Raw genomic sequence first — 8,468 nt, 5'->3', positions numbered from 1 at the left:
ACTTTGCTCCAACATAATCCTGATCAGGCCCCAAAAGCATTTAATTTAAAACAATTAAAAGCTTATATCCTCTCCTTTCAAGTTTTGAGGATACTTTGGCCATCTCATGAGAAGACTCCCTGGAAAAGACATTGATGTTGGGAAAGTGTGAGGGCAAGAGGAGAAGAGGACAAGATGGTTGGGCAGTGTCTCCGAAGCGACCAAAATGAATTTGGCCAAACTCCAAGAGGCAGTGGAGGACCGGGCCATGGGGACATGAAGAGTCGGACATGACTTAAAGACTAAACAACAACCAAAACCTTTGGGAGCCTTGAGATACCAGGTTTGGGATGGAGCCTTTAATGGTTAAAAAAATGTTGCTGGTAGGATCAGCACCTCTGCTGGCAATGTTTTACTATTAAATTAATAGTTCCAATGCTTCTGAAGTCTTCCCCAGGCAAAAGGGGAGCTCTGATACCAAAAAGGAAGATGATAGGAAGCTTTATAATTCCGGTGCCTGGTGCCGGTTATGACACACAAAGTTACACCAACAGGATGTGCCCATTGAGGGCTATGTCTGTATGAACGATAGATACCACACTGGGCTGGCATACTGGCCTATGGGCAGCATAAGACCATGGCTGTGGTTCTTAGTCTTTCTGGTTGTGTGCCCCAGTGTTCGATCCGTATAACATCTGGAATAATGGGGGGCAAAAAATGATCTGTTTGGATTTGCCTCTTGGTAAACCTGAAATTTCCAAAAGGTCTCTTTATTTCTCAGATGAAAGGCACACATACAAGTCTTAGTAGGGTTAGGTTTAAGTTGATTTCTGTCATATTCTGCACCATGTTCTAATGCATTACAGATCAGAAAAATATCTGACTGAGCAGCAAGGGGAGATCAGCATGAATAACACTTTTTGTGTTTTGAGGAAGTCATTGCAATAATCAGGAAATCAGAGTTTCCAGACTTAAGAAATTACTATAGAACACTGTGTACTGGCAGTTTTTGCCATAAAGGTAATATACTGGCATGGCCATGCTCTATGCTGAGACATAAAGCTTCATGTCTTAAGCTTCAAGTCATTCCCCTGTAAACTGAAAAGCCCAAGCATTGCTAGGTTCTGAGTTACTGACTCAGGTAATTTAGCACTAATTTGAATATTCCTTGCCTCACAATTACCTGCCCAGGTAATCAAGTGTGCATTGGAATTATTTGTATTATTAATTCTCACAGAAACATTAATAGGTGTACCATGTGAACAGAAGAGTAAACAAGCCCTATTAGACAGGGATAAGCATAAGCCCCAATGTGTATAATACCTATGTGCAGGAAACAGGTGTATGTAGAATAGAGAGACAGAAATTGTGTGTATAACATGCAGAAAGAAGAAGCTGATTTTCAGACTAATTGTTATGTGACTGCTTTGGACAGATCAGAGTGAAGTTATTTATGCGCATGACAAGCTACCTCTGAATTTAGTCTGCCAAATGTAGTCAATTACAGCAGCTTTGAAATAGTGTTAGTATAATAAAATAATTGTGTGGTACTTCAAGAAAAACATTATGGGAAGAAGGAGACTTGTGCATACTATTTGGGGATGATGTGTTAATTTTCAGTGTTTCTCAAAATGTGAATACTTTTGAATAACTTAAACATATACAAGGATACAAGCAAAAATTGAGGGTATTCATCACTCACCTACACTTGTTGATGCTGCCTGCATGTTTTTTTCTTTGTCTTCCATTTCTTTTTGTCACAGTGACTAGTCCCTTAAGGAAAAATGCAAAAGCAGTATATATTGAATTCTCAGATCAGAGGCTGCTGTTTAGCGCTCCACAGTGCTATATAATCACAGCCTAAACATATTTTTCTGCCCTGTACATAGATGGCATCTGCTTAGCAGATATTAGTTCCTTGTTTTGATTTGAAAAACTTGCTTGAAATTCAAAACAAAAAATAAACATTTCAGGCTTGCTCATTCCCAGGCGGTGCAAATCCATGCAGTTTGGAAACTAGTGTTCTGCATTAACCCATATACTACTGTCCCAAGCTTGTTCCATACTAGGAAGCAACAATTTAAATGAATCTACAGTATCAAGTATGCCAGCCTATTCTAGTAGAATCTGCGACTTCTATACAGTATATTACATTTTGAAGTGTCAGAAAGAGTTTTAGGATCAGAAGTAACCTGAAGCTTAGCTAAATCTAATGCATCAGTTCTTGTACTGTGGCATGTAGACCATGGGCAGACGAAGGAATTATGAAAATGGAAGAGTTTTATAATTTCAAGTACAATTCTGGATTACATGAAAAAGTACATGATTTTTCACAGAAGAGGTGAATGTAGCCCTGCATAAAAGGCATCCATTGCTGACTTGTGCATGTTGTATGTTGTTGACATTGCCTGTCAAGCTGTGACTCTTGGACTGCTTCTCACAGCACTGTTGCTAAGTGGAAATCTGCTTTGTAGCTGGTTGCACAGGGTCGCTGTAACTTGACATAAATCACCCACGTTGCTTGAGGAGATTGCTGCGTAACTAGTGTTTAGTTCAAAGAACTAAATAATTGCCACATAAGTAAAGGTAAATGTTCCCATTGACATTTAGTCCAGTTGTGTCCAACTCTAGGGGGAGGTGCTCATCCCCATTTCCAAGCCATAGAGCCAGCGTTTGTACAAAGACAGTCACGTGGCCAGCGCGACTAGACACAGAACGCCGTTACCTTCCCACCGAGGTGGTACCTATTTATCTACTCGCATTTTTACATGCTTTCGAACATATATACAGTCTTGCACATGGCATGTTGCATAATGAATTTCATATTTTTCAAAGGGAAAAATAAGATATACCTAGCCTTCTGTTCAGGCAGAGATTCCATCTGATACTATCCAAATACATGTAAACATCTTTTCAATTTGGCTTTGTGAGAACAATTTTTTTAATTAGCTGCCACTTGTGTCAAGTACCTCATTTTGTGCTCTCTGTTGAACTTGGTATATGCATCTAAATAATACTAGAAAATATAGCAGCCCATGAAGGACAAACAACATACTATACAAATAAGACAGTGACATCTTTGAAAAATACAGTGTCAGACAAGGACTGGTGAGACCTGAACTCAGATATCCACTTGGCCATGGAAACTCACTGAGAATGGGCAATACTAAATCACCACTAAACATTTCACATACCTTGATTTTATTAGGGTTGCCATAAGTCAGAAGGGATTTGACAGCACATCTTTATTCATATCAGAACCTTGCACAATTTAAAATTATGGATATATATGAAATATAGGCATCATTAAAACAAATTAAAATGTTAAGATAATAAGACTTTTAACCAGAAGCACCTATCTAAATGAATTTATAGAAATTATTGTAATGTATTTATTTTTATTTAAATAAATTTACATAAATATTTTATTTAAATTTATTTAAATATATATTTAAATAAATAAATTTACATAAAAATTTTGCACTCCTTAAATGGACTATTGGGTCATTTTGCTCTTCAGCAAGTTTACAATGCAATGCGTGATTGGCTGGCAGCACACCATTGTCCAGGGAATGGCTGAAAATGCTCACAATTATTTTCCACTTTCAGGAGGCTCCTTCTATGTCTCTTCTATGGTAGCACATAATATAGTTCATTTTAAAAGTGGGGTTTTATTCAGCTGCTGCACACTAGCAAATAAATGTGTATTTAATGATCTTGTTTGTACTGTATTAGCTATTCTGCATTCACAGAAATCTATTGACTGGTTTCAACAAATTGTGGCATTATATACCTTACCAGAGTTTGAAAACAAAACCTAAATATAGTTTCATATGACATATCATGGCATATACTATACCTCTATAGTTTTTAGGCAGATTTAAAAATGTATATCTTATTTGAAATGATTTAACATAATAAAATATTCTTCTGCCATCCCTGTTAACTAAAGAAGTCAGCAACTGAGGATGCCATATTGTGACAGCTCAGATCCTTTTGTTTTAACCAGCTGTCCCTTTTTGTCTTCTCATTATCCCCCCCCCATTGCTTCCAATTCTGCAAGTCTGTTTGCAGTAGCTTATTAGAAAAGTTTTGCTGTGCAAGGAGAAATGAAATAAGAGAACCTAATCATTTCTTAATTGTGACCATTGTGTTTAGAATGTAGTTAACTTAATTCTCTGCTGCCTGTATAGTACAATAAGTTGGGTACTTCTGTTGAGATTGGCAAATTCATTCCCTACTGTGCCTCTTTTGAGAAGAGCCAACCTGTGTAGCTTTGGCCAAACTGCACAGTCCCAGAAGTACCCCCTGAAGAAAGGAATGGCAGACCACATTACTCTTTACCTAGGAAACCCTGGAAAGGGTTGCCATAAGTTAGAAAAATGTGATGGCACATCCTTATCATCATCATCATCCTACAAGTCAAGTTATGAACAGCGGTTCTGATTTAACATTCTTCCCACCAGTCTGCAGGTGGCAAGAATGTTATCCATCTCTCCGTTATCTGGAGCAAATAGGTCTTTCATTAAACTACCTAAATAAGGGTGTTCGGGTGCCAAAAAGAACAGGGTTTCTCTGATTTTAAAAGCTGTCCGTCAGTGCATGATAGAGCACACAGGACTGCCAAGCTGATTTTATGCTGGCACTGCTCGAAGGACCTATGTGTGAAGGCAATGATTCTCTAACTTAATGGGATCCCAGAACATACTGAGCCAGTGTGTGGGAGGCAGACCTGTGATACAGAAGATCCTGCCCGGGTTGAACAGACAGTTAATTTGGCTTAACTTCTTGTTTGCAGTTGGGCTGGGCTAACTTTGAATATCACTTCAAGATAGCAGTTTAGAAACAATGGTACATAAATTTACTGAACAAAATTCCTTCCAGAAAACTCACAAAAGAGTAGCAGCTTTCTTTTATTTTCTCATAGTAAAAAGTAGTTTGCACAGAGAGACTGTTAAGCTGTCAAGAGAAAGAGCAGAGTCTGGAAACCGTTGCTTTCCCCCTACCCCGCCGCCCACTACACCTGCTAGCAGGGGAATTCTAAGAGTTGTAGTCTGAAATCGTAACCTTTCAGGATTCTAGTGAGCATGAATTTGCCTGATTTCCTCTTAAAACCATCAGTTCTGCCTACCCATAGTCCTTCTGCAAAAATCTCAAAAACCTGCAAGTCTTCCTTGCCTATTTCAGGTATCCCTGAGATTCTGAAAAAAATGAATAATTTTCAGCCTCCGATACCCCGCTGTTAGTACTTACCCGTCCTGGAGAAAGAGGGTGTGTGTTCTGGCTCGAAAGGCGCATTAGGATCCTCTTTCAGGTACTCGTCCACATGCCGTCTTTTGGACCGCGTCCCCATCAGGTTGCTGCTCCGTTTGGGGCTGAGGGATGCTCCTCCCGGATGCAGGAGAGCGATGCAAATGAGTGGAACGTTTCGGCCGCTCCTCAGCCAATCCGCTCGGTCGGGACACGCCCACCATACGTGCGGTTCTGCACCCGAGACGGAACCACAGGGAGCCTGTCCTCCCGCTGCCCCTTCCTCTCCGCATGGCTGAAGAAGATGCTGCCTTGCCGGGCGCAACTCCTACGTGTGTGTTAGCATGTTGGAGCTTGGCTGCACGGGATGGGGCGGCCCGGCAGAGTCATCGGTGGCTCACCCTCCTCCCTTCACGGCTTGCTCAGGATTTGCTCCCAGTCACGGAACCTGAGTGGCGTTCTCAGCTCTGTGCGCGCCCGCACGCATGTCGGGATGCCCGCCAAAGTTTCTTCATTGCTGGGGTGGGGGAGGCAAGCTGGTTCCCCCCAACTATCTTGGATGACAACTCCCAGTGGCTGGGCGTGATGGGAGCTGCAGTCCAGCCTACTCAGGAGGGCGACAGGGGGTCGATCTAGTGTTTATCACAGCCTTGAGATGCTGATGTTCCCCAGGTGTGTTTGACTACATCTCCTCTCATCCCCAGCCACAACAGCCCGTAAACTGCTGCTTGTTGGGTGATGGAGGCTGGAAGAGAATGCCTCCGGACAGCTCCAGAGTGGGGAAGGTTGATTCAAGCGGCAAATCTTTTCCTAGGTTGTTAATCATGTCAAGGTTTCAGGAAAGGAGTGTGCATGAGTCAATGCCCTCCATCACCCTGGGGAAAAGCATGTTGTTTTTGTTTAAGGCAAGATTACCCAGGTCTCACATCAATTTTTTTATTTTTTTATTTTTTTATTTTTTTGCTGTCATATCCATGGGGCAAATTTGTTTTTTCACCTTGAGGATGAGCTGGCTGATTGGGAATAGGGGCCAGCTCAATGTCTGGAAGTTTGTTGAGTGTATCACATGTAGCGAGCAAGGGCTAAAAGGTTGCTTTTAAGTCTTTTCTTCCCCATGTTGGGGAAAAAAGAGCTTTATTTATTTATTTATTTATTTATTTATTTATTTATTTATTTATTTATTTATTTATTTATTAGAGTACACTTTCTCAAGAGCCAGCCAGCCAGCACTGCAAATGGCTGTCCTGGAGAAAGATTCTGAAAGGTGCCGTCTTAAAGTAAAGTAATTCATCCAAGTTCTGCCCCTTTCTGTTCTACATGGTATTTGGTAATTTATACCTACAATAATGAAACTTTCTCTATTAGTTTACAAGTGTGTTTCTATGTAAATATCCAGTTTGTTGTGTGTGAAACAGACTGCAGATTTATTTTGCCATTTCTTGGGGTAATGCACAAGCCATCCAGTCGGACATTACTGCAAAACTGATGGGGGGTACCTGTCAACAACACCATTTATCCTGGGGTTTCAGAACACAGGACCCGTAACTATGGTTTACACCAAAAAAGGGATTAAGACTCAAGACTGCAAAACACATTCTGACCCTATGAATTAATCACTTAAAGGCAGAGAGACTACCTCCAAAGGTTGGAGACCTCCATCAAAAGTAGTTTGTGTTTCAAAGCAGTCTGCAAACTACCTATTAGGGATGTTCTAAGTGGCATTTCTCTCTATTTCAGTTTCTCCACTATCAACATTAAGGTTGTATAGTTGTTCTGTAGTCATTATCTTTTTCATCTTAATGTTCAGCTGAAATCCTGCTTTGGCATTTCTTTCATTTCCACTAAAAGTCATTTAAAGTCATTGCTCCTTTCTGCCAACAGGATGCTGCCATCCACATGTCTTAAGTTACTGATGTTTCAAATGTAGACTGCAGCCAAGGAATCAGAAGATGAAGACTTGGAATGGCAGCAATGAAGGAATTAGAAAAGATAATTAAGTGTAAGGATGTGTCACTGGAGACCAAGACAAAGATCAGCCACTCTTGTATTTCTGATCACAATGTATGGGTGTGAATGCTGGATAGTAAAGTTGATAGGAAAAAAATATGTTTGAAATGTGGTGCTGGAGGAGAGGTTAACGGATAACTGTACTGCCAGAAAAACAAATAAGTGGCTCCTAGATCAAATCAAGGCTGAATAATCTCTGGAGGCAAAAATATTTAAACTGAGGCTGTTCTACTTTGGGCACATTATAAGAAGGCAGAATTCTTTGGAAAAGACAATAATGCTGGGAAAAGTGTAAGGCAGGAGGAAGACCAAATATGAGATGGGCTAATTCCCTAAATGGCAGAAAGTGAGGAGGAATTAAAGAACCTTGTAATGAGAGTGAAAGAGGAGAGTGCAAAGAACGGTCTAAAATTCAACATAAAAAAAAAATAAGATCATGGCCACTGGTCCCATCACCTCCTGGGAAATAGAAGGGGAAGACATGGAGGCAGTGACAGATTTTATTTTCTTGGGCTCCATGATCACTGCAGATGGAGACAGCAGCCACGAAATTAAAAGACGCCTGCTTCTTGGGAGGAAAGCGATGACAAATCTTGACAGCATCTTAAAAAGCAGAGACATCACATTGCCAACAAAAGTCCGAATAGTCAAAGCTATGGTTTTTCCTGTAGTGATGTATGGAAGTGAGAGCTGGACCATAAAGAAAGCAGACCGCCGAAGAATTGATGCCTTTGAATTGTGGTGCTGGAGGAGGCTCTTGAGAATCCCCTGGACTGCAAGGAGAACAAACTTATCAATTCTAAAGGAAATCAACCCTGAGTGCTCACTGGAAGGACAGATCCTGAAGCTGAGGCTCCAGTACTTTGGCCATCTCATGAGAAGAAGAATCCTTGGAAAAAACCTTGATGTTAGGAAGGTGTGACGGCAAGAGGAGAAGGGGGCGACCGAGGATGAGATGGCTGGACAGTGTCTGCGAAGCAACCAATATGAATTTGACACAACTCCGGGAGGCAGTGGAAGACAGGAGGGCCTGGCGTGCTCTGGTCCATGGGGTCACGAAGAGTCGGACACGACTAAATGGCTAAACACAAACACAATTCCCTAAAGAAAGCCAAAGGCTTGAGTCTGCAAGAGTTGAACAGCACTGTTGTAGGTGGCTCATTCATAGGGTCGCAGTAAGTCTTGCACTTAAACAATCCTTTCCAGGCCGAGGAAAAATTATCTCAATCTAC

This window comes from Pogona vitticeps, chromosome 1, assembly GCF_051106095.1.
Source record: "Pogona vitticeps strain Pit_001003342236 chromosome 1, PviZW2.1, whole genome shotgun sequence".
Classification (NCBI taxonomy): domain Eukaryota; kingdom Metazoa; phylum Chordata; class Lepidosauria; order Squamata; family Agamidae; genus Pogona; species Pogona vitticeps.
This window is presented reverse-complemented; position numbering follows the sequence as displayed.